This window comes from Alligator mississippiensis, chromosome 1, assembly GCF_030867095.1.
Source record: "Alligator mississippiensis isolate rAllMis1 chromosome 1, rAllMis1, whole genome shotgun sequence".
Classification (NCBI taxonomy): domain Eukaryota; kingdom Metazoa; phylum Chordata; order Crocodylia; family Alligatoridae; genus Alligator; species Alligator mississippiensis.
In genome coordinates, this window is record NC_081824.1 from 346,515,263 (window position 1) to 346,542,224 (window position 26,962).

The following is a 26,962-nucleotide window of genomic DNA, read 5'->3' on the forward strand; positions in this document are numbered from 1 at the left end:
TCAGGCAGAATAGGGATTTCAGAGCAGATCTCCCATTTAAGAGAGTACCCAGATCACTGATGTATTATCTGTGTTAGGGCACATCTTTCTCTCTCGCTTCATGAGGAAGGGATGGTACGGTACATGTTGAGCTTCCAAATAGGGAAATCTTCCTTCCAAATAGTGGTCAGAAATGGGAAAACTGAGTGGAGATAGGTCCCTTCCCCTGACCCTGACTTAGGCATCTAACAACCTTTAAGGAGCTAGATGCCTAAGGCAGATATAGCTGTCTGCTGGCCTCAGGAAGTGCAGCCCCTAGTTTCCTATGCCAGCAGACCTGGCAGCTAACTCCAGACTGAAGATTTCAGTAGGCAGCAAGATACCTAAATGTTAGGTAAAATATTTTGTAAATTTGTGGCTTTGGCCCTTCCTGCAATGAAATGATGATGGAACATATATCATAGCAGCCTTTTAAAATATCTATTAGATTAAGTTTCTCATAGCACAATATACAGAGTATATATTTAGTCAGAAATGCTATGAAAACCGCCTTTTGGCTTCTTTTCTCTTTAGGTAACACAAAAAATGCTAGACTTCTGATATTTCTGCTTATAAAAATGGGCTGCTTATTTGGAGTGGAACACAAATCAAAGGCTTATGCAGAATACTGAATTCTAACTCCCAAGATATCAAGAAGTTAAGCTACATATAATTAGAGAATATTCTTAAAAGGTAGATTCATAAAATCAGTCATGGGATGAGAAGCAGAAAGTAGCTATGGGTAGACTTATAGTAAAAAATATTGTACTATAATTTAAAATCCCATAAAAAGTAAAAGAATTTGATTTATAAAGTTCCAGGTAATTTCAGGTAATTTCTTTATGTATAGTCCCTTCTTCTTATGCTTATTTTACCATAGAAGAGTGCCGTGAGTTAAGGTCTGATTATCACTGAATCCTAACCCAGATTGAACTTCTAGTCCCCAAAGCCTAGTTTTTTTAGTCTTGTAGCTTGTCTTCCCATCTGCTTCAGTCAATCTTCTTCTCACTTTTTCACACTTTCCCTCCTTCATAATTCTTCTCCTTTTTTAGCATGTGTTTGTTTCTGTGTGTGTGCATTTGTATTTGGGTGTGGCTACAAGATATGCTGATGGCTTGGGAAGCTGTATAGCCAGCCACAGAGCACAGAGGAATAGGTTTAATCATCTTATTTGTTGCTCCATGCTACTGCAACTAGATTGCTTCTAGTACCCAAGGTAGTTCATTTTAGAGCTACTGTGGTTATCCCTTCACTGTGCTGCCTTATACAAAGTACACATAGCCTTTATTATTATTATTGTTGGTGTTGGTTTGCTAGATTAGCTTTCTTTGGTTAGGAGGAAATGAACAGTTAAAGTTGTCATCTTTTTCATGGAAACATAATTTCACAATCAAGAAATAAAACACTGAGGGGTAGTAAGGAGCTGGGAGGATTATACAGGTGGATTATAGGAACCTATATTCAAAATCGCAGTCCAAACAATCCAACTCTCAGCATCCACCTGATTTTGAAGGTGCCTAAACTCACTGGATTCAAGAAGAGGCAGAACTGTCATCTCTCATGGATGGCTTAGGAATTAGAAATCCTGTATTTGGAAGGAATTAAACTTGATGACCCTTGATGACCCTTCCAAACCTAAATTTCCATGACATTATACCTTCCTGTTTGACTCCTCTAGGTGGGTATCATTTGGATTCTGCACATGCCCAGTCCAAGCAGCTGGGTGCGTATCTCCTGTCTCATTCCAAGTGGGATCTAGGAACTAAATATTTCTTCATCTAATTCCTCTGACGTGCCTGATCCGTAGGTGCAGCCCTGAGACTGCCTAACATGTATCCACAAGGTCAAACCGACACCTTACAAAAAGCAGGAGGGTAGCTTTATTTTAAAATATAGCCATCTAAGGAGGTAGTACCCTTCTTCCACAGGTGATAACATGCATCCAGAAGCTGAAGAGTTCAATGCCACTCACAGCCTAAAGGGGTTCAAATCCACATTTCCTACAAACATACCCTAACAACTAAGATACTGGCTAAGTAGGAAGGGGGCAGGGGGAAAGGCCATGAGGTGAGAGAATGTGGGTACATGCATGAACATGAGCATGACTCTGGCCTTGTAAAGAAGAAACTCCAGGTGGACAGGGGAACTCCTGAGGTCTGACATGTACTCCAGGATCCAATGATAATTGGATAAAAAATACCTAAAAACAATCCTAAGTAAAGATACAAACTCCAGTTCTACCTGCCTGATTCAGCATCCTAACCTTTAAACTACACTAGCATTCTTGCACTTCAAGTGTCTTAGACTGTCTTTTTACTAGCCCCATGAATCCTATGTTCTTTGTGCCCAGTAGAACTGTTTCCACAATAGAAGTAAAGACAATCCCCAACTAACTTAATCTCTAGTCCAGTGTTTAGGTCACTTCATGGGAAGGTAGGAGACCTACACTGTGATGATCTGGGTGTCAAAATCCTTTGTTGGATCTAATGCCAAACAACAAATTACTAATTGGCAATCAACACTGAAATAAGATGTTTAAATGTTTGGTTTGCTTTTTTGGCAAAAGTTTTCCGAAGAAATTTTTTGATCAGCTTTTTTGATCAATCTTTTCTGAAAATAAATTTCTATAAAGAATGGGTATATTTTTTATAATCATTCCCCATGCTTTAAAAGGAAGCCATAGTGCTGTGTTCCCAGCACCAGATGGCACTGCCTGAGGGTATAAGCAACTGCACTCACAAGCCCTTTCCTCACATGACCTGAAATGGAAAAAAAGTAAAGTAAATAAAACAACATTGCCCAATTTTCTGATTTTAATGTGATATTTTGTGATTTTTCTTAAACCCTCAGCACCTGAAGCCATATGAAAACTCTCATTTAAGATAAAAAAATAAATACATTTTAGGCTTTCTGACTTTAGGACAAAACTTGAAAACAAGAACCCTGAAACTTCAGGAGCCAGAAGATAAATTTAAAAAAATATATATTTTTAAAAAGTAAGTTAATTTCATTAATTTGAATGCTGTAGTGGAAAAGTTGAGCCAATGGGAAAGGTACTACTTCTGTAACCAAGTAGAAGGTAGGAAGAGTCAACTGAACAGTGTTGTTTGTATTTCTCCTTTTCCTTCCTTCCTTTCTTCCTTGGTCCTTCCCTCCTCTTTTTTTTTAAATAAAGTTTCAAGGGTGTGTCTACATGAGATGTTGACTCTGCAGTAGCTGAAAAAGCACAGTAGCACATCATGGCACAAACGGTGCTAATACACTACTGCACAGTATTATTAAGCTACTTTGCACTAGCATCACCTAAAAGATGTTCACTGGCACTATCTTGTAGTAACTCCGGTTACTGTGCATTTATTTACTACTTGCTAACACAAGTACTAAATAAATTCACAGTACAGACTGTGCAGTAGCACCTGGTATAGGTGTGCCCAGTGATGGGTTTTAAATAAAAAAGTTCTTAGAATATTTCTTGTTTTGGTTTTAACTTGCCACTAGTCCTACCACTTGGTCTTTCTTCTTTTAAAGTGACACTGGATGAGTCTGAGGAATATGCCTAGCTGAAGAAGTACTGACCTACAGACTTTTTTCTTTCTTTCTGGGTAATTTAAGCAATTCCTTTGACCTTGCCAATATTTAGAGAATGGCCTCTTCCCTTTAAATGTTTGTTTGTTCTGGGATACAACAAAGTCTAACAGCATACCATTTCATTGAATGTCGTAGAAGTCAAAGTCAAGCCAGCTCTTTAAAGCCTTCAATTTTGCTATAATTATATCAGGTTAGGATGCTAAAGTCAGTCATGGCATAACTGCAGTGTGTTTGTATGCAGAGGCCAGTTGACAAGGAAAGCAACAGGAACAGCAGATAATATGTATAGAAAATAAGTTTTTAAATTAACCCATTAAAAACTTAACAGAGAACAAGGTTTGGCATGCATAATAAGCAAAGATTTGGGTCAGTTCTTATTTTTGATAAAAGCTAGTAAAAATATAGGTGAGTTACAATTAACAGCAGTGCTATTGCACTTAAGACAATAATGGATGTGAAATCTGTCATGGAATGGCTTAATACTGCTTTCCACAGGCAATTCTGGCACCATTAACTTTGTTAAATGTGGGATTTTTTTGTGGAAGCTATCAAACTAACCAGAGAATACCACTCATTTTTACATAGGTATAATAGCTTCTGTTGTAGAAAAAAGTAATTTTTAAAATGTTTTTTTCTTTGAATTCAATTAGATTTCATACAAAAAAAGGCTTTAAGCTAGCAATAAAAACCACAAACTTGACACCATAATGGAAATTCCAATTGAAAGATGTTGCAAAGTTCCAGTTGGATAGCTCTGATTTGGAACAAAACAGAGGGTGGTACAGTCTACAGTTTTCTAGAGCTACTTGTTTTCCAATTCAGATCTTTAGAGATCTGAATAGACCTACTGAATGTTATTAATGGCATCTATTAGAATGTCAGCTGAAGTAGAGGACAAGTCACTGTATCATTTTATGGTGGTCTGGGTAAAGTGGTTTATATATTGGCATTGTCTACTTAAACTATGTTATGTCAAAACTGTACAAAATGAAGAGAGGCTTTAGAGAAGAGTCAGGTTTTATCTCTATTACTCATGTTTTTATAAGCCAAAGGCTAAGTATAGATATTTGGGGTGGTTAGGGGGAGGTTAGATCACTTTGAAAATGGCCACTGATTTAATTTAGTTTGGTTTGCCCACATGCAGACCTTACACTTAGATCCCTAGTTAGGTACATCTAAGTTCAAACTATACAGAGATTCAGAAAGGTTAGATTGGTATAAAGGTGGCTGACCCAATCCAACTCAAACATACCTCAGAGGTAGTCTAACTTAAATCAGGTCTGGCAAGACCAATCTAATTGAACTTCTGTACAGTTCCCTGCCCAGCCATAGGTCTGGGAAAGCCCAGCTGCTGGCTGTTGGCCCCAGCTCTAGGGCTATGCTTTTTCTACCTCCCACTGCACCATCCGCACATACACCCCCACCCCAAGCACCAGGCACTAGACTGTTTTTATCCCCCAGGACCTTCCCCCACCTCCAGATGGACAAACCCCAACTGTGGGCCAGCTAGCCTCCCCATCCTCCCAAAGCCCACTAAACCCCCCAGTCCTGCAAGCCACTTCTGGTTCAAGCTTTATCAGCACTCACTGGATCTGGGAGCTGTTGGAAATAAGTTCAGATGGGGGGAGAGGCGGGCAGGATCAAGGGTGTTGATTCACTAGGGGGTTGTTCTTCTGGGAGTGGGGAAGAAGGGACTAAATATAGAGCATAGTCCTGTGGGAGAGAGGCCCCCTATCCTGCCGACCTTCCCTCCCACCACAGAATCACCAGCCACCCCAAATCTGCCAACCTCCCGCACAGAGCTCCCACCCCTCCCACCACCCCAACTTACTTCCATCAGGCTCTTGGGACCAGCGAACACCAGTAAATCTGGCCACAGGAATGGTTTTCAGGATCTGGAGCAGTTCAGCAGCATGGGCAGGAGGGTGGGGAAATGGAGGGATTGGAGGGCTTTTCTGACCCCAAATACCCCCAACTCCCCTGTGGGCCCTTCCAGCCCCTCCCCGCCACAATCCTGCCAAACCCTCCCAGATGCCCCCAACCCAACATGGACCCCACTTGCTCTCCCAATCCCCCCAACCCCACTGTGAATCCTGCCAGCTCTCCCCATCCCCTGCCAAGAAATTCTACAGACTCTGCTTACCTCCCAATCCTTCTAGTCTCCCTCTCCCACCCCACACACACAGAGATCCCACTTGTCCCCTTGATTCACAGATTGAATGAAGGGGCTGCAAGAGACCTTGCAAGATCATCGGGTCCAGCCCCCCTGCACTAGGAAGGAAAGACAACATCTTTATCAATAATTTGGATATGGGGGTGATGACCTCACTGGCCAAGTTCACAAATGACACCAAGTTATGGGGGACCGTGGCTACGCTTGAAGATAGGCTGCCGATACAGGTGGATCTAGACAGGCTGGTAAATTGGGCAGATTGGAACCAAATGAAGTTCAACATGGAGAAGTATAAAGTGCTCCATCTGGGGACGTACAATCCCCAACATATTTACACATTCAGTGATTCACAAATTGAATGAAGGGGCTGCAAGAGACCTTGCAAGATCATTGGGTCCAGCCCCCCTGCACTAGGAAGGAAAGACAACTGGGGTCAGGTGACCCCAGTGAGGTGACCATCCAGTCTCATCTTGAAGATTTCCAGGGTAGGTGATTACACTACTTCTAGAGGGAGTTTATTCTACAGTCTGGACACCCTAACTGTGAAGAAGTTTTTCCTAGTGTTAATCCTGAAGCGGTCTTCCAGGAGTTTGTGGCCATTATGCTTGGTTTCCCCAAAGGTGCCCTGGTGAACAGTTGTTCACTGAGCCCTTGATGTATTCCCCTGATGTAGCAGGAAGCTGCTATCAAGTCTCCTCTCAGCCTTCTTTTTTTGGGCTGAAGAAACCCAAGTGCCTCAGCCTTTCCTCATATGGCTTGCCTTGCAAGTCTCTGATCATATGGGTGGCTCTTCTCTGGACTCAAGCTTTTCCACATCCTTGTTTAACTGCAGCACCCAGCACAGGATGCAGTACTCCAGCTGTGGTCTCACCAATGCTGAGTAAAGCAGAAGAATCACTTCCTTGGTTTTGCTTGAGATACATTGGTTGATGCATGCCAGAGTCTTGTTTTCCCTGCTGGCTACAGCATCACACTGATGGCTCATGTTCATACTATGGTCTATAATTACCCCTAGGTTCCTTTCAGTCATTGTGCTAGTCAATCTGGCGTCACTGAATGTGTAAATATGTTGGGGATTGTACGTCCCCAGATGGAACACTTTATACTTCTCCATGTTGAACTTCATTTGGTTCCAATCTGCCCAACTTGCCAGCCTGTCTAGATCCACCTGTATTGGCAGCCTATCTTCAAGCATAGCCACGCTCCCCCATAACTTGGTGTCATTTGTGAACTTGGCCAGTGAGGTCATCACCCCCATATTCAAATTATTGATAAAGATGTTGAAAAGCACTGGTCCAAGCACAGACCCCTGAGAGACACCACTGGCCACTTCTTGCCAGGATGACACAGATCCATTCATTAGAACTCTCTAGGTCCTACCCAGCAGCCAGCTTCCTCCCAACTAACTGTCGAGCAGTTAAGCCTGCAGTCCTCCAATTTGGAATACCAGAACAAAGGCCTTTTGGAAGTCTAGGTATACAATGTCAACCTCCTCTCTCTTATCCAGGTGGTGAGTTACCTGGTCACAGAAGGAGATGAGATTGGTAAAACAAGACCTGCCTGTGATGAAGCCATGCTGGCTGCCATTCAGAATCCTATCTTCTACAAGCCTATCGTATATAGACTCCTTGATGAATTTTTCCAGAATTTTCCCTGGGATAGAAATTAGGCTATTAACTGGCCTAATTGGCATGAGTCCTCTCTCCCCCCTTCTTGAAGATGGGCACAACATTGGCTCTCTTCCAGTCTTCAGGGACTTCCCCTGAGTGCCACAAGTTTTGGAAGAGTTTCACCAGAGGTCCCACAATGACTTCAGCCAGCTCCTTCAGCACTCTCAGATGAAGTTCAACTGGTCCTGCTGGTTTATAAATGTCTAACTTTTCTAACTGATCATGCACGAGCTCAACATCAATAGTAGGAAGGCGGTCATTCCCACAGTGCCCATTCTGAACCTTATCTAGTATGATTTTCCCCTTAGTCCAGTAAAATACTGAAGCAAAGTAGTCATTCAGGAGGAGTTCAGTTTTCTCCTGAGTGTTGGTAACCAGCCGTCCTGAGTTGTTAAGCAATGGCCCCGCACTTCCATTTCTTTTCCTCCTGTTCCCTACATACCTGAAGAAGGACTTCTTATTGTTTTTGATTTCTGTTGCTAGTTTAAATTCAGTCATCCCCTTAGCCTTTCTAATCTGCTCCCTAACAAGTGTGGACCATTGTTGTATAGTCCTCTTTGGGGGCTGTCTAAAGCTTTCATTGGTTGTATGCATCTTTCTTCTTTTTCAAGAGGACCATGATATCCCTGTTAAGCCAAGAGAGTTTACCAGCCCTTCTGCTATCTTTCCTCTGCATGGGAATGGGCTTCTTTTGTGCTTCGAGGATTGTGTCCTTGAGGAACGACCACTCTTCAAGCACTCCTTTCACCTTTGGTCTCTGGTCCTGCAGCACTTCCTTTACTATTGCCCTGAGCCTGTTGAAATTCACTTTTTTGAAGCCCAAAACTTCAACCTGGCTAGTTGATTTTCCTGCCTTGTGACGGAGAGTGAATGTGCTGGTTTTGTGGTCGCTGTCACCCAGGATACCCTCTATATTTTATTTGCTCACCAGATCATCTCCTTTGGCCAAAACCAAGTCTAGGAGTGCATTACTTCTGGTCAGCCCATCCACTTCCTGAGTTAGATAGAGCTCTTCAATACAGGTCAGGAAGCAATGTGACCTATCTGACTTGGGTGTTCCTCCCAAGAAATATCTGGGTAATAGAAGTCACCCATGATGACCATGTCTCATACATGTATGGCCTCTTCCAGTTCTTGAGAGAACTCCAGATCAAGCTCCTCCTCATGGTTTGGTGGTCTTCAGTATACACCTACAGTTAGCTCTCTCTCACCGCCCTCCTCCCCACTCTGTAGTTTGACCCAGGGGGTTTTGAGCCACTCTTCTTTGGAGCCGATGTTGGCATCCAAGGAGGTGTATTGCTCCATCACATAGAGAACTACACCTTCACCTTTCTTCTTTACTCAGTCCCTTCTGTGCAGGGTATAGCCCTCTATAGCTATGTTCCAATAATTTGAGGAGTCCCTCCAGGTCTCTGTAATCCCTACTAGATTGCAATGGCCACTGGAGTGTATGAGGGCTAGCTTCTCCTGCTGGTTCCCCATGCTCCTGGCATTCGTGTACAGGCACCTGAGTCCTCCAGTTGAGACTCTCGATTTCCTGTCACACTGAGGGAAAAACTTTCCCTAATCTCTTGCAAAACTGGCTCTCCTAGTCTCCCCAACTTTATAGCTTTCTTGTGTGCCAGTACCCAGGCATGCTCCAGTCAGTGTTTCCCCATCCCACAGTGATCTTAGTTTAAAGCCTGATCTAGAAGATCGACCATCCTGGCCAAGAACAGGGTTTTACCCCCCCACGTGAGGTGGATGCCATTCTTTCCCAGAATTCCTCTCGCCCTGAAGTGTATGCCGTGGTCAAAGATACCAAAGCCATCTCGATAGCACCACCGCCAGAGTCGTCAGTTCACTTCTTCGATGTATCCTTCCCTCCTAAGTCCTGCAACCAGGAGCACAGAGGAAAAAATTACCTGTGCCCCTGACCCATTGAGCCAGCCCCCAGAGCCCTGCAGTCACTCATGACCTGATCTGACTTACTCCTGGCCATGTCATTCATGCTTATGTGAATGAGGAGCATGGGGTAGTGGACAGAGGGCCGGACAAGCCTAGCGGTCCTTTCTGCAACATCCCAGATGTGGACCCTGGGGAGGCAGTGGACCTCATGGGTTAGGGGGTCCGGACAGCAGATGGGTCTTTCGGTGCCCCACAGGAGGGAGTCCATCCACCCCCCACTCTTGAGAGTGGCAGTTCACTGACTACCCACCTCCTCCTGTGATGTCTCCATTGGAGCCTCCTCATGCATGGTGAGGGGATTATACCTGTTGTGCAATGCCAGGGGAGGGGCAGCCCTAGCTCTGCATGGCCTGGAGCCTGAGATGACTGTCTTCCAGGTAGCTCTGGGTGGGTCTCTTTTGGCCAGCCTTCTTATTGGCCCCTTCTCCTCTATCTTCTTCTCTTCTTCTTCATTTTTCAGGAGAAATGCCTGACTGCATCTCCCTGCTCATGGGCCCTGATGGCATGAAGTCTGCCTACCTGAGCCTGGAGCTCAGTCACCTGGGACTTCAGGAACCTCACTAAGGAGCATATCCCACAGGTGGGGGTGACCTTGCTCCCATTACCAGTTGCTGGCAGCCATGCCAGGCAGCCCACACAGCCTGTTGCCAGGGGCTCCATCTGGGTGGAGGATGGAATCATGGGTTCCATCTGGGTGGAGGCCTCAGTGATACAAGGGAAGGGAGTACCAGTTGGGGCCGAGGTGAGAAGCCATGGGGTACAATGCATCCCCACCATTGTATAGGAAGAGGTTATGCTACTACCCATGAATTGGCCTAGGAACTGGCCTGTGAACCGCCTGCTAACTGCTTCCCTTGTTTGCAATCCCTGTTCACTGGCTCCCTGGGCAAAGGAAGGCAAATTGCCATGTGTCAGGTGCTCTACAATAACTGTCCATGTGCCCAGTTTTACTCTATGGTAAGTGAATGCTAAGTTGTAGTGCCTTAGCTTTGTTTCACTATGGAGTTTGCTTCCCTGGTTTGGTTTCTACTTACTGCAGCATAAGAATAGCTATGTAGATAGGCAGAGCAGCTGACATGTGCTAAGTGCCCACTGCCCTTTTAATTTGCAGTATTCCTTGTTTGTTTGTCTCTACCCCAAAAAATCCTGTCAGGAACATAGTGACTCTTAGGATGAAATTAAACATAATTAATTTTTAGTTCAGAACTATACATTACATTTTCACAGAATTAGTGAGAAGCCTTCTGGATTTTTGCATCTCCTGTGCCTGAAGTATGAGTAATTGCACATATAATTGAACTGCCAGATACAATTTCTCTGATGAGGAACATACAGTTTTAAGTTTGGTTTTCTGGTTTAGAAAAGATCTAGCATCATAGATTTCTGGGCTAATGTGATCTATTGTGATAGATTTCCTTTCATTTCATTGCACAAAATAAGGCCAAGCAATGCACAGACAATTCTATTAAAGATTAATTCCATTAAAGCAGTGTTTGGGTCATGGTTGTGAAGTGATAAATGTGACAGCAATGGGCCTGATTCATCCCTGGAATATGCTAAGCTTTGCCAAGATGCACCAGAATGCAGAGTTCCCAGTCATCTCTCCCAATGGGATTGCTTGAGCACCAGACTCCTACAATACCCTGGAAATACAGTCAATAATCCTAAAGCTGGTGCATGCAGCACAGGAAATGATGCCTGGGGAAAAATAATGTGGCCCAGATTCCTTGACCAAGCATTTACGCTAGCCAAGAGCAGTAGAAACCTTGGGAAAGGCAGTTGTGCAGACACCTTCTTTCCTTTCCTGAAGTTAAACCCTCTTCCAGAGTGCAGTTGCCTCTCCCTCTGCCAGCAACTCAGGGCCAGTTTCAGGTCAAGTTGATCAGTGCCTCCACTTAATAATTGCAATGGGGCTGGGGTGTTCTGGATATGAAAGTACACGGTTCACAGCCCAGAGGTCACAAGTTCAAGGCCATAGCAGAAGCACTTATGGTATAGCCTTGTCAGATTCTAACAAATCTGCAAATTATGCTGAATACCTTGTCACACAAGAACACAAAAAAAAGGAAGAAAGCAATTGCAATGCCTAAAATATAAGTGCTTGGACTGAGGAGGAGGATTCATATCAAAAGAGCTAGGTCTCTATTGGTTCATCGAATTAATGAAGACTGTGAGGTATCTCTGAATGGTGATCTAGGTCCTCCAAAATATCAGTGTCTGTGTAATGAGAAAGGGACAAAAAAATCCTGGCAGTAGAAGCCACAGTCAAGGACCCCTCCATCCCATGTGAGCATTCTCACCAAGGAGCTCAGAGACAGGCTTTCAATTACTCTTTGACCTGCTCATCCCAAAGCTCTTAGACTTTTGCATCCTAATAGCTCAAATTCAACATAAACATTGGAAAGTGCTCCAAATGAGACTGTTCTGTGGTTTGGTGGCTAGGGCACTCTGCCAACATGGAGACAGGGTGGGTAGAGATGATTGCGTCATTTCAAGCGGAGGAGTGTCCTAAACCCAAGTTTTCCACTTCCTGGTTGAGTGCTGTAATCATTAATCATTGTGTAAAATGCATGTATCATGAGACATGTTCTTGAATGAGAGCAATTATAGGGGGTTGCACCTAGTGCTGGGCTTGAGGCTACCAATGAGAGTTAGGTGTGTTTGTTCGGTATTAATGGATTATGGATTTGGGTAGAGTTCAGGTGCCTTCAATCTGCCATTCGAATTTCAGTGGTAATAATATGGGAGTTAGGTATGTAGCGGTTCAAATACAGCAGTCTCTGAGCATGCTCAGAAAACAAGTATAGGTACCTAGAGGTCTTTGGGCATCTCCATTTTGGGCTGAAATGAATTTAGATATGCAAGCATTTTTCAACTGCAGAAGTGGGCTCACTTTTTAAGGATTAAGCACCTAAATTTTACCCCAGTCATGTTCAGGAACCTGCAATAACAATATGAATCTCTCCCTCAAGCCCTATTGTCTTTTAAGACTTTCTGCCTCATGTCATCATACTGAGGAAGGCAATTCCCAAAATCCAGAGAAGGGAATGGCAGAAGGTTTGTAAACCAGCTACTATATCAGGGGTTGCATGTAGGGATGTGAGATAAAATCTAGAGGTTAGTACCCGATTCAATAACAGACTTAAACCAATGCCTCAGGCCCTTTACCTTTACCTCCCAATGCCTCAGGCCTTTTACCTTTATGCTCCCTTACCTTTTCCCAAAAGGAAAGAGAACTAAAATGCCTGTATAAATTATCTGTATATATATTATCTGTCCTCATTAGAGCAGTTCTTAAAGCAGTTCTGTTTTAACTAAACTGAGAGGGGAAAAAAAATCACATCCTTGACTTAATTATGTATAGCTTTTGATATAAATCAGGCTTGTAAGCATGTGAGTATTTCCACTGAAGTCAGAGACACATGCTCTGCTTAAATTTGTTGCTGAACTATGGCCATATACAGAAATGCATTTTCTGCTTGGTGAGTCACTGCTCTCCCAATAGAAACTATAAATGCTTTAAAATGTTTCTCCCATAGCAAAAATAGTAAATCAGGGGTTAAATTGGTTCTCAGAGTTTCTCCTGGGAGAGGCAATGTCTGTACACTTTCCCTTCTGAGAGAGGCAGACCTCCAGTATCCAGGGTGCTTTTCCCCCTCCTTCCCTGGGACAGCGTACCATTCAGAAGGGACTGTACTGCTCTGGCTGAGTAGGGAGCAGAGCATGATTCCATCACAATTCCCACATTGCGGAGGGAGACAGGCTGACCCTAAGCAGTCTGGGTCAGCCAGTCAGGGCTGCCCTGTACACTGCTGCCATCGGTCTCCAGATAGAGTGAGGGAGTATGCACAGGGGGGGGGGGCTTGGCTACACAGTGTCAGCACTGCAAGCTCTCTGCTCCTCACTGGTTCAGCATTCAAATGTTTGTTCAGGGGTCTGTGGGTAAGTTTTTCTGTGAGGACAAACAAAGCCAGGATAATTCTCCCAGATCATTTGTACAGGCTATGCTATAATCCATTCATTTTAGAATGTTTTCACAACTTGTGGGAGATTTTTGATCAGTTTATCCCTGAAAAATATATTGCTTTTAACACACTTGGTATATAAAACATGCTAAGCTTTAAAAGTGCTCACAGGATGGCTTTATTTAATAAAGCTAATAAACTTCTACTCTGTCATTTAAATGGCTCAAATATTTTCAGTATGTTAAATGTAAATAAAGTATTTATCATAAAGGTAGTATATTACTGGATTATCCATTAAACCAATGCACTGATTTTCCTACTGGAGCAATTATATCATTATGCTATTTCTTTAATAAATTTTCTTTCTATTAATTTTTGATGCACATAGATATCTAAAAGTCATAAATAAAAACAAATGGTGCAAAAAGACAATAACATTGAAGAAAAAGCAAATGCTATATTAATGTATAATATGGTAAATTATGGCACTTTCCATCCAGTTGTCTCTTACAGACATCTTACAAAAAGTAATGGTTTTCAAGGTTTCTCTGTGATTGGTAAGTATTGTCATCCTCATTTAACATACAAGGAGAGATTGGCTTCATCTTTGTATATTTGCAAAGGGCCCACCATTTGTGATGCTTTGCTTTTAGGTGTCCCAAATGAGATGCCTATCAACCGAGCACCCCAAAATAGATGTATTTGTAGAAATGTTGGCTTCAGTGGCTTATTTAAGGTCATATTATAGTAAGGATACAATTGCTGCGTCTATGAGAATAAATGGCAAAATTTCCATTAACCTCAGGGAACCAAGACTTCACCTTTAAATTTGTGGCAAGGATGGGAACATAACTAAAAGGTACTGATGTACAAGCCCATATCTTTCCCATAAAAGCAAGCCATTGTGTTCTTTGTGTGTTCTAGAAAACTCCACATACTCAGTTTGAGCTGTTGCTGGCTCCTGGTGGGTCAGGTCTGATACGCTTACTCATGCTGCTTAGGATCTTACTCCTTGAGGAATCTCATTGTCTTCAACAAGGAGTGCTATGCACTGCTATATGGAGTGACATAATGCTTTTACTTTCCACAAAATTAATGAGTTGGTCTCATTCTGCCACTAATATTCAAAATGCCAAACTGGTCCAGCTATTGGTTAGGTAGGAGGATGGATGGCCCTTTCAGAATTTTACCCAGTTCCTACTCATTTTAGTATTAAATGGATTTTTTAGACTAAAAATATTTTTTTTCTGTCTACAATAAAAAGATAAGTAATCTGATACTACTTCCTTCTTGCTGAAGGTATTCCTATGGAAAATATTGATTAGATATTTTAACAGAAATGTTTCAAAAGAAAAATAGGAACATACTTTACAAGAGAAAGATAGGAGGGCTGCCCTGACAGACAGAACTGCATTCATATCTGTTGGCTATGTCCTACATTGAAAGAATTGTGACATGACATCAGAAAATGGATGCAGTAGTTATTTCAAGAATATATAACCCAAATCCTGATGATGGTGTTGGGTAAATGTCCTTATTTAGTAAAAATATACCAGCTGTAACCATTTTAATTTGCAGTCTCTTGTGATTTGTTCCTATGTTTTCACTAAGTAGTTTGATAGGTGGTTTAAGAATATTCTCTTAAATAAGTAATATTTACAAGAATTTCTCTCCATTCCTGCAGGGATAATAGAACACTCTAACAGTTTCCACACAGGAGAAAGCTCTCAACTTTTAACTCCTTTTCAGGCAAATCTAAATAACAGTTTGCCTCTCTAAAAACACTAAAACATTGCGTGGTATAAATACATAAAGGAAGTGTAAAGTGAGGAAGTAAATACAGGGATGCTTGCAATATTTAGAATTCAAAAGCAGAATTAAAACATATGAGAAGGGATACTGGATTAGGAATCGGAAAAAAAAAAAAAATCACATCATAAAATCCAGTAAAGAGCATGGAGTTTTTCAGGGAATTGCAGCATGTATTTTTTCTCTTTGCATGTCTCCTATGATCCTTGAGTATCTCAGGGCTTCTGTGGGTGACCAGGCCATTCTATGAAGAGATTTTGATACCTCTCCTCAGTCACTCTCTACATAGTTATTGCTCTACAGCGTCACACAATTTTATAATTATCAGTGTTCCTTCACTTTGCAATCCATCCTAAAAATATTGCTCATTTTTTAACATTAACAAACAATGATATTTGCAAGGATATATTGTCAAATCTGAGGACCAGGTTTTAGTCTTTCAGTAAGAAAAGTGAGTTAGCTTCCTCTCTCTCACTGGATCTTCTTTGCAGGTCCACAGTCAAGTTTACCTGTAGGCCACGTTCAGACAAGTGTGGACGTTTGGTTCCCTGGGGACAACTAGTGGTGGTGCACCTTGTGCAGCTGCTGTTGTCCTCAGGGAATGTCCATGCCATGTGCGCTCTGGCACACGGCAGGTTGCCGCAGGTGGGATAGGGAAGGCTGGGGCCAACACTGGGCTGGCCCTAGCAGCCTTACCTGGGGTCCTAGGGGCCTCTCAGGGATACACAGTGGCAATCCTGCTGCTCAGAGCCTGGCTTGCACCCGGAGCATGGCTCCAGCCAGCTAGGCTCCAATTTTGAGCAGCACGTGCTGCCGCCATATATGCCGCTCTCCTTTTTATTTGCGTGGGTTTTTTTGATCCCTGGATATTCAGAGGTCAACCACCTCCCTCCTGTACTGCTCCTTTACAGCATGGAGAACACTTGAACATGCTGTATGTGGGGTCACAGACATGTCTGTGGCTCCACATACCACACAGCTGTGCTCATCTGGATGCACTCATAAGGTTTACAGGTCCCTACTTGTGAAAGACCTGAGAAGTGAGAAGTTAGTGATAACTGTGCACAATGTTACAAGGGGGAATGGTGTGAATGCATATGGCACCTCACACTGTTCCCTCATAGTGATTCCTTAGCAAACTTAATAAAGAATGGGGACTAGCCCGAGGAGGATCCTGACAATAAATTTAGACTTTCTCAGAGTGGGTGACTATATGACTGAGAGAAAAAAATCTAGATTGGTTTGCTCTCAGATATTCTAATTGCTGGAATATGAGGGCTTGGATATGAATTCTTGAGAAGACAGCAGTCTGGGCTAAAAATCATCATCATCATCAAAAAAAAAAAAAAAAAATACCATGCATGTGTACATGCTCAATTTAGCCATGTAAAAACTCTGTTGAATATACATACCTGTGTACAACTTCCTCACAGGGGTATTTGTGTATATAACTCTGGTAATGCATACTGTTGAAGATCTGACTCTTGGATTGTGAGAATTTTCTGAGACAGCCAAAGAGGCCTCTACTTCTCATTTCCTGCCTTTTTGGGGCTTTCTTTCTTTCTTTCTTTCAAGATGGCCGCCGACAGCTGAAGCCCTTCTAAGCTCCTCCAGCTCAGGTGCTTTCAGCTTGTTGCCTCGCACTCCCTGCTCCCCTTTTCCTGTCCCCCCCCCCAAAAAAACCCTTGCCTCTCCCCACCCTGTCCCTGGGGACCCCCCTCCCTGCCCCTTCCCCCCACTTTCTGAGCCTTTTTCCCCTGGGCTCTGGCAGCCTCGTTTGCCTCTGCCCCTCCCCCACCCCCGCCTGAGTTCTCCCTTTGATTTCTGCTGCCTCCCTCCCCCAGGGCCCCTTCCCTTGGTCCCTGCCATCTGCCCCTGCCTTGGGGCTTGCCCTGAGCCCCTGCAGGGTTGCTCTGCCCCCCCTCAGGCCGATTTTGGGGCGTTTCCAGCCCCCTCCCAGTCCCAGTCCCCCCTGTCAGCCTGAGGCTTTTTTTTTTTTTTGCTGCGCTTCGCAGTTTAACCCTGTCCTGGCGAGGAATGGCGGCTCCTACGCCTGGCAGCTGGCATGAGGATGTCTCTCAGGACCTCCCACTGTCTCATGGCCTGAGGGTTCATGCCCCTCTCCATGTGGGGCTCGAGGCTTGCGTGGAGGCTCTGGCCGCCCTCCTGGGACGGCGTACCATCCGCTACGCGGGGCGCGTGAACACGGTCCCGATGATCTATTTGAGCAAGCCCGCCTTGATTGTCAGGGTGTGTGCGGAGGGCCTGGACATTGCGGGCATCCACTACCCTGTCACGCCCCTAGAGACTCAGGCAGTGAGGGTGGTGATTTCCAACGTCCCACCGCACGTTTCCAATCGGGAGCTGGCCAGGGGACTCGAGGCCTATGGGGTTCCTGCGAGTCCTTTTCGCCGCCTGCCGATGGGAAACAAGAACCCTCAGGGCAAGCACGTCCTGTCCTTTCGGAGGCAGGTCTTCATGCTCCTCAAGGAGGGCCCCCAGTCGCTGCCTCGCTCCCTGAGCCTCACGCTCGAGGGGCGGCAGTTTATTATCTATCTATCTGTGGGAGAGACCACGTGCTTCAAGTGCGGGGGCTCCTCCCACCTGGCCGCGCAGTGCCCTCGGAGCAAGACGGCCGGACCGTCGCCGCCTGCGGCAGCGCCGACAGACGGCGCGTCGACGTCTGGGGCACGCGGCAGGCCCAGGGAGGCTGGGAGCTCTTCCTCCCGACCTCCTTCCCCCCCCATTCCATCTCAGGGGACCGGGGTCTCCAGCGGGAAGCCATCGTCCAGCCGAGGGGCTGGTGCTACTACCGTGGCCCCACCGCCCCCTCCCCCGTCTGTGGCGCCCCCTGCCCTCGGTGCGGCAGCCCCACCGGGTGGAGAGGCAGACGCCTCCCCTTGCCCCCTGCCTGCCCCGGCCGAAGTGGCTGGGGTGGCCGGGGACTGCGGTGCTGGAGCCTCATCGGATGATGGGGCTCGGGCATCCTCCCTACCACCCGAAAAAGAGAGGGAGATGAGGGGGGCCTCTCAGGACACCCCATCCCTGACAGACCCCTCCTCGGCCAGTGCCGAGGACCCCCCCACTACAGAGCCGGACCCCGTTCCGGCTGCCACACCACCCGCCCCGTCGGATGTAGCCACCGACGAGGCAGACTTAGCGGGTGGGGGGGAGGGGCCTTCAGGGGTCCCCCTCCCCTCGCCTGTCCCCCAGCCCCCGGAGTCAGGCGGCAGCAGGGATAGTGGCGAATGTCTCTCTTCCGGTGGCCTGGCCCCGGGGGTGGCGGGAGAGCCCGCTGCCCCTTTGGCCACGCCCCAGCATACCGGAGCAGATGGGGAAGTTAGCGAGATGGAGATCCAGCTCTCGGAGTCTCGCAAGAGACGTCGTGAGCGGGATGGCCCCTCCCCCCCCAAGAAGACAGGGAATGTCCTCGCGGAGCCCGTCCTCGACTCGGACGACGAGAGGCGGCTGATGTGCCTGGACATCGAGGGGGTCGACGCTGCAGTTGCGGGCGAGCTCCCGCCGGGGGTGCGGCCTCGCCGCTCTTCCGTAGGCAACATCCACCCCAAGCTGGCGGAGCCCCCCTGGGTCTCTCCTGACTATGGGGGACTCCTGTCCTTGCTGAAGCTAACCAAGGGGCAGAAAAATGTAGCGGGGCACATCACCCAGTGGTGTGCGGACCCCAAAGTGTTTGTCAAGGCTGCCAGGGCGGCAGTCAAGCTCATGAAGCAAGATCGGGGCACACGTCAGATGGCCTACCGTCTGGACAAGCTTGCCCAGAGGGTGAGAGTGGAGTGGGGCCTGGGCGGGTCCCTCGACTAGAGTAGGGCACGGTAGGCCTTCCCTGACCTGTCTGTATTGCCTTGCTCTGCTCTTGGGTGCTCGCTCTTCCACCCGCACTCTGCTTTGCTCCTCCTCTCCCACACCCACCCCCATGGCAGCCACAACCATTGGCACCTTCAACGTCAACGGCTGTCGAGACGCGGTGAAGCGCGAGGCCGTCCTGGAGCTCCTGCGGCAGAAGAGGCTGGCCATCGCCTTCCTACAAGAGACCCACTCTGACAGGTTCAACCAGGCGGCCTGGCGGGCTGCCTGGCGAGGACAGGTGTTCCTGAGCCACGGCACCAACCTCCGCGCGGGGGTCGCGACACTCTTATCGCCGCAGCTGCAGCTTGACGCGGCGGTGCCGCGGGAGGTCGTCCCCGGCCGCCTGCTGACCGTCCGCGTCACCCTCGCGCAACACCGTCTGCTGCTCGTCAACATCTACGCGCCCTCCGATGGCCAGGAGAGGGTCGCTTTCTTTGAGAGCTTGGCTGCCCTCCTGCGCGACGCTAGCGAGGATGATGACCTGCTCCTCCTCGGGGGCGATTTCAATTGCACCACTGCCCCGCGCCTCGACCGCACAGGGCCTGAGCCCCACCTGCCCTCCGCTCGCAAGCTGCAAGCTGCCCTGGAGGGGGCAGACCTCGTGGACGTCTGGCGAGCCCTGCATCCCGATGCGCGCCAGTACACCTGGGCCAAGACGAGTGCCGGCGGTCTCACCATGGCTCGCCTCGACCGCCTTTATATCACCAGGCACCACCTGCCACTCCTGCGCAGCAGCCGCATCGCTCCCTCGGGTCTATCAGATCATGGCCTGGCCTTCAGCGAACTGAGCCTGCCGGGGAGAGCCTGTGCACGGGCACCGTATTGGTGTTTGAACATTAGTCTGCTCCAGGACTCTTATTTCCGGGACTGCTTTGCCCACTTTTGGCGGAGGTGGGAGGCTGCGAGACCGAGCCACTCCTCCTGGAAGCTGTGGTGGGACGTGGGCAAGGTCCAGACCCGAGCCTTCTGCCAGCAGTACACCCAGCTGGCCGCGAACGAGACGCGCCGCCGTATCCGGGAGTTGGAGGAGGACGTGGCGGAGCTCGAGGCTGCTCTGCTGGCCGCCGGCAGCGACGCGGCACTGAGCGAGAGCCTCCGGCTCCGCAGGAAATGCCTGCGCGACTTGGCGGAGAGCGCGGCCCGCGGCGCGAGGATCCGCGCCCGCTGCCAGGAGCTGGTGGAAACCGACGCCCCGACCCGCTTCTTTTTCGACCTGGAGCGGCGGCGGGCAGCGAGCAAAGCCTTGGACCATCTCAAGACTCCTGAGGGCCGGGTCATTACAGAGCCGGGCGAAGTCCGCGAACGTGCCGTCGCCTTCTATCGCGACCTGTTCGCGGCCGAGCCGTCGTGCCCCGAGGCCACGCGGGAACTCCACGAGGGCCTACCGCGTCTCGATGCCCTGGAGGCTGGCGAGCTGGAGCGGGACTTGTCCCTGGAAGAGCTGGCGGCCGCCACGGCCGGCCTCGCCTCCGGCAAAGCCCCGGGCCTCGACGGGCTGCCTGCCGAGTTCTACAAGACCTTCTGGCCTCTCCTCGGCCCCAGCCTCCTGCGCGTTTTCCAGGAGAGCCTCGCCGACAAGGTCTTGCCGATCAGCTGCCGCCGAGCGGTGCTGACCCTGCTGCCCAAGAAGGGAGACCTGGGCTACATGAAGAACTGGCGGCCGGTCTCCCTGCTGTGCGCGGACTACAAGATTCTGGCCAAAGCGCTGGCCACCCGCCTCCGCGCGGTCATGGCCTCTCTCACCGGGCCCGAGCAGAGCTACTGCGTGCCGGGCAGGACCATACAAGACAACCTGTTCCTGCTGCGGGACCTGCTCACGGCCAGCGAGCTCTTTGGCCTCGACGTCGGCCTCCTCTCTCTCGACCAGGAGAAGGCCTTTGACCGCGTGGGCCACGCCTACCTCTTCCGCACGCTGGAGGCCTTTGGCTTTGGGCCCCTCTTCACCGGGGCCCTCCGGGTCTTGTACCGGGACATTTCCAGCCTGCTCAAGGTGAACGGGGTGCTTTGCGCTCCGTTCCCCGCGCGCAGGGGCATTCGCCAGGGCTGTCCGCTGTCGGGCATGCTCTACGCCCTGGCCATCGAGCCGCTATTACACGCGCTGCGCCGCCGCCTGAGTGGGGTGGCCCTGCCATCGGCCACGGGCCCGTCCGCTGGGCCTCGTCTCCGGCTGTCGGCCTATGCGGACGACGTCACCGTCTTCCTCGCCACCCGGGAAGACGTGCGGGCTCTGGCAGATTGCCAGCGGGCCTACGAGCGCGCCTCCTCCGCCCGCATCAACTGGGGCAAGAGTGACACTCTGCTGCTTGGCGCATGGACTGGCAGGCCTCCGCCGGACTTGCCGGGGGGCCTCGCCTGGCGCCGCGAGGGCCTCAAGGTCTTGGGCGTGTTCCTGGGGCCAACGACCTTCATGGCGCGCAACTGGGACGGCCTCGAGGAGGGAGTGGAGGCCCGCCTGCAGCGGTGGCGCTGGCGCCTGCCCAGCCTTTCCTACCGGGGGCGCGTCCTCGTCATCAATAACCTGGCGGCGGCCACCCTGTGGCACCGCTGCGCGGTGCTGGACCCTCCGCCGGAGCTACTGGAGCGACTGCAGCGGCTCCTGGTCGATTTCCTGTGGGACGGACGCCACTGGCTCCCACGAGCTGCCCTCTACCTGCCCACCGGCGAGGGGGGCCAGGGCCTGATCGATCTGGCCAGCAGGGTGGCCGCCTATCGGCTGCAGGCCCTCCAGCGGCTCCTGTACACCGAAGGCCACCTCCCGTGGCGACAGCTGGCGTGCCGATTCCTGCGGCGAGTGGGGGGCCTCGGCTTTGACCGGGAGCTGTTTCAACTGGACCTCACCTTCCTGAACGGGGCGGTCCTTCCCCCGTTCTACCGCAGCGTGGTGCGGGCCTGGCGGGCGGCCTTCCATCTCTGTCCCCAGGCCAGGCACCTGCGGTTCCCGCAGCTCCTTCGAGAGCCCTTGGTCCACAACCCGGCCCTGCACCGTGTCGTGCCGAGCCTGGCCTCCGCCAGCCTCACGGCAGCTCTCGTCGAGGCGCGCTCCACCCGCCTGGAGCACCTCCTGGACCCCGCTCGGTCGGACTGGCTGTCACCCGAGGCCCTGGCTGCCCGGCTGGCGATGCGCTCCGTCCGCACCGCGGGGCGGCTTCTGCGGGCCGTTAGGGCCGCCCTCCCGACGGAGGCAGCGACCGCCCTGGAAGCCCATCTCCAGACTCGCCGGCCCCTCCCCGCCGCAGACGCCGCAGAAGACGCCTTCCCACCGCTACCCGTCATCCCAGCGGTACCCGGCGAGCTGGCCGAGCGGCCCAACACGCTGCTCAGGCTCCCGGTGCCCCCCAGCAGCAATACGGGCTGCCCTTTTGGCACCCTGCCCCGCAAGGGCCTCTACATGTGGGTGGTGCGCACCCGGCACGCCCAGGTGCTCGCCGGCCGCCCGGACACCGCGTGGCGGCGGCGCCTGGCGCGGCCCGGGACCCCGGCGTGGCGCACGCTGTATAAGGCGCCCATCGCCAAGAAGACCGGCGACCTGCAGTGGCGGCTCGTGCACGGCATCCTGGCCACCGGCACCTTTGTGCGTCACTTGGAGCCAGCGGCCTCGGCGGCCTGCCCCTTCTGCCCGGGGGTGCTGGACGAGGACATTTTCCACGCCTTCCTCGACTGCCCCCGGCTGCAGCCTCTCTTTGCCGCCCTGGGCGCACTGCTTCGGGTACTGGGCCGAGACCTCTCCGAAGACGCTTACATCCACTCCTTTCCATACCGGGCAGCCGAGCGGGCCACGGTCAGCCTGGCCAACTTCCTGCTGGGCCAGGCCAAGATGGCCACCCTGAAGAGCCGGCGAAACCAGCTCAGCGGCACCGGGATGGTCGACGCCCTGCAGCTCTTCCGCCTGCTGGTGCGGGCCCGCCTCTCGCTCGAGTTTGAGCACGCTGTCCTCCGGCGGACGGTGCCCGCCTTTGAGGAGCGCTGGGCCCTCGAGGGGGTGCTGTGCCGGGTCGAGGCGGGACGCCTCATCCTCGCTCTGTGATGCCACCGGCTGCTCAAGCCGCAGAGACGCGTCGAGCGGGCCGAGGCCCTGGACTTTTGCTCGTGCGGGTCGACCCCGGAGGCCTCCATGGGTGTCCCTGCTGGCAGAACTGTAAATACTGTAAATAGTCCTTATGTTTGTTGTGTTGGTTGTTTTTTTTTTTGACTAGAGTGTACGGGCAGGCCTTGCAGGCCATGAGCCCAGACTTTGTCCATGAGGCCCAGAGCTTTGGGCGTCCTTGTACATGCTTTTGACTGGCTCCGAGTCATCACCCTCCGGGGAATAAAGGTCTCTTAAAAGTCAAAGTCTTTCTTTCTTTCTTTCTTTCTTTCTTTCTTTCTTTCTTTCTTTCTTTCTTATTAACCGTAGACTTGGTGTTTTCTTCTAAGCTGTGCTTCAGATTGCAGCAAGTGGATGGCACCACTACCCTTCTGGTTCCTTGCTTCCTTTTACTCTTCTGGAACATGTTTCATTCCTTCCCTTTTTCTTGTTTAGACTAAATTAGCCAATGAACAACCTGACCCAGCTGCTTAGCTGTTCCCTGATCTGCATTTTACTTCTTAATGAGCTCAGAGTGACAAGCTATTTAGACTGCTTGTTCCAGCATCAGCTCTGACTCCATCTGTAACTTTAGTGCCACTTCTTTGTCAGCAATGCCAATTACAAATGTGTGTCTTTCTAATTTACAGCATTCTAACTATAACGCCCACACTGTGCTCTATGTGTTCTGTCTTTGCTTGTACTGTTTGTAGTCACTTGAGCAGTCCTTCAGATTATCAGAGCAAGGGTCTGTTATCCATTTGACACTGACCGTTTAATCTACAGTACCATTTACAATGTGATACTATATAAATTGCAATAATTTGCTCTTTTTCATATACTCTGTATTTGGAGAGCTTGGCTAGTTCATGCAATGTTCTAAGAACCCTTTAAGATAGCTTCTTTTGTGGTCTGGCAATCCTGGGGCAAATATGCAATATTGCAACCTGGGGCCTTGGTAGGTGTTATACTTAAGCGCTAAGTACGGATAGTCAAAAAGCCTGAGACTGAAATTATTCAATCTTTGCAAGTTAGTTGAAGCTGCGTAGATGGAATTGACAATGAACTGAGAGTCACTTTTAATGCTGGAAATGAAGCCATATACTGCAGTGGCCCAGGCCAGAAGCCACTACATCATGCCTCTACTCAGCTGGAGCAGACAGTTTGGGCCAAAGCTAGTCATCCTGCAAGGGGAGATTTGCAGGGGAGATGCAAAGCATCTTGGGATGTTGGGGGACTGTGGGTTAACTTGAATATGGAGGTGATCTGGGAAAGAAGTTCAATAAACTGATTTAATCTAAATCAGTTAAGTCTGAATCTAGATCCATCCAAGTTTATCTTAAACCAGGTTTGACCATTTTGAAAGCAGTTTATATATACTGAACTTCTGTTGTGTTACAGATTTGAACCAGTTTCTGATCATTTATACCACTTTCTGTGTAATTTCTGTCCCTAACCAAGATGTAATTAACAAGTTAATCACCTCTTAAGTAGAAACCTGGCCACATGTTCTATAATTAATGCTGCAATAAAACAGGGAATAAGCCACAAAACGATCACACAAAATATGTGTAATAACTTTGTGGCTGGTTCCTATTGCACCTTGAATTGAACATGTGGCCAAGCCAAACAACAGATCAGGGCTCCCTACCTCAGTAGCACATCAGACTCAAGGGCTCCAGTGTGCTACCCAGTCTGGAAGTGGAACTCAGCAGAGGCTGGGAGGACAGATTAGCTGACTGTTGCTATAAGCGGGGTACACCTGGACTTGATCCCAGGCTCCTCCTGCACTGGAAATAGGTGTCTCCTGCTACTCACATGTAGCATGGCAGGAAGTACAATTCTTAGGATTGTGAATAAGACCACATTGTGCCTTTAACTGAATGGGTACCTGGGACTTTAGGAGAAGAATACTTTTCCTGCTTCTGTAATGCTGTATTATACTAATACTGTTACCTGACACCTCATTCATCTGCAAAAATATTTTAAATTTGTTCTTCCTTTTCCATCATCTATAACTTAGGTATCATCAATTTCTGTAGATATATACACTGCTAAAAATGGAGCACCAAAAATAATGTCACAGAAAGGCCACAGAAATAGCAGGTTGAGATCAAATTTCAAGTAAATTGTAGTATGGTATATGGATCAGCTGACAACAGAACTGATCTTTCTTGCTACTTAGGCTTTTGAAATGCATGCATTCATATGGCTTTCTTTTTTCCATTTTTTCTTTCCAAACTAGAGCCCAGAAGGAAAGGTTACCAAGGGAATGGGCCCATTTTGACACATTACATTTCGGACAATGTTTTATGTTTACCATGTATAGTTCATGGCATGATAGCCAGTAAATTTAAAACTATTTAAAAGAAGTACTAGTAGTTGTTGTCTATGAGATCTGCTGTTGCATTGGTCATTACAAATATTGTTCTTTTTAATGGCAGTATAATTCAGTGGCTATTCATATTGTGATTATTCAGGCAGAAATAAGAACAATCAATCCTAGAGTTTGTGGTATAATTTAACTTCCAGATGTAAATATATTTTCTTCTACTTACAACTTGAACCCAGCTTCACAAGATGCAGCATATCAACAGCCTGTATGGACTTTAATAATAATCAAGGAAGTGCATTGTCTTGCTGAAAAAGGTTTCAGTCTTATTCAAGCTTACATTCCAAGCTAAGTGTGGCAAAAACTGTTGTCCATTTTCAGATGACATAACAGCCTGTGTAGTAGCAGCCTGAATTTGCATTGTTATATCTTATGTATGGTGCTTTTTAGCTTAAGCAAGATATCCAAGAGCCACAGATGTTGCTGAAATTAATACAGATTCTTGTATTTCTGTGTTAAATGGCTCTAGATTTTGGCCCAGAGTGAGGTAATTGGAGGCAATGGTGATTTGGCAATGATATGATGTCCTATTTTCAGACCAGCTGCAAAATGATCATTCTACACAAGGATTAGGAATACTGCCTGTATTTCAGATTCATTTTCAAAGTTTTCTCCAGTCAAGAATTGAACATCTAAAGCTATCCTCTTAGTGATACATAAATGACCCCGGGACAGAATTATTAAGAAGATGCATGCACAAAAAATAATTACACAGGCAAAAAAGGCAAATGTAGTACAAAGATATTTCCAGATTGTATATGTTTGCATATGCAATTTTGATATAAGGAAATTTAGGTCCGGATCCTGGAAAAGTCTCCTAAGTCTACACAGCTCCATTAACTCTGATTGGGCCCCATGCGGACACATGGAGATGCAGCTGCAGGATTGGACCTTAATTGTCAGAAACGTCTTGGCTTTAAGCCAGTTTTGCAGGTGGCTAAAAAAGAAGAAAGTTTGTCTGTCATTGAGATTTTATGAATTTGTTGTGAGTGGAACATAAGTTGGTTTGGAAATATTACAAAGTAATATCATTTTTGTACATTTCTACTGAGTTTTACACAGAATATATTTTTGCAAGGTAAAATATTCTTTAAAAATTGGGCCCAAAATGTTGCCCGGGTCTACAATACATGGCAAATATGACTGCTTCATTATATTTGATTTCTAACAGAGCATATTTTAATCTCTAAAGTTTTCTCTCAAATGTAGTTTTGAAATGTCAGAAAGGGCATGTCAGAAAGAGCATAGACATAAAGTTGTCAATTTTTTCCTTCACACATTGGAATATAGAGTTGGCATATAGAGTTCTGTGGGTACATTCTCAGCACAGAGTATTCAGATTTACAGTAAGTACACAAGGTCTATTCAATTCTGTCATATTTAGTTCAGTTCTACTGTGTGTTTCTAATATCATAAAATATTGCTCTTTGAAAAAGGGCTATGAAATAAAATAATTGGGTTGTGTGTTCA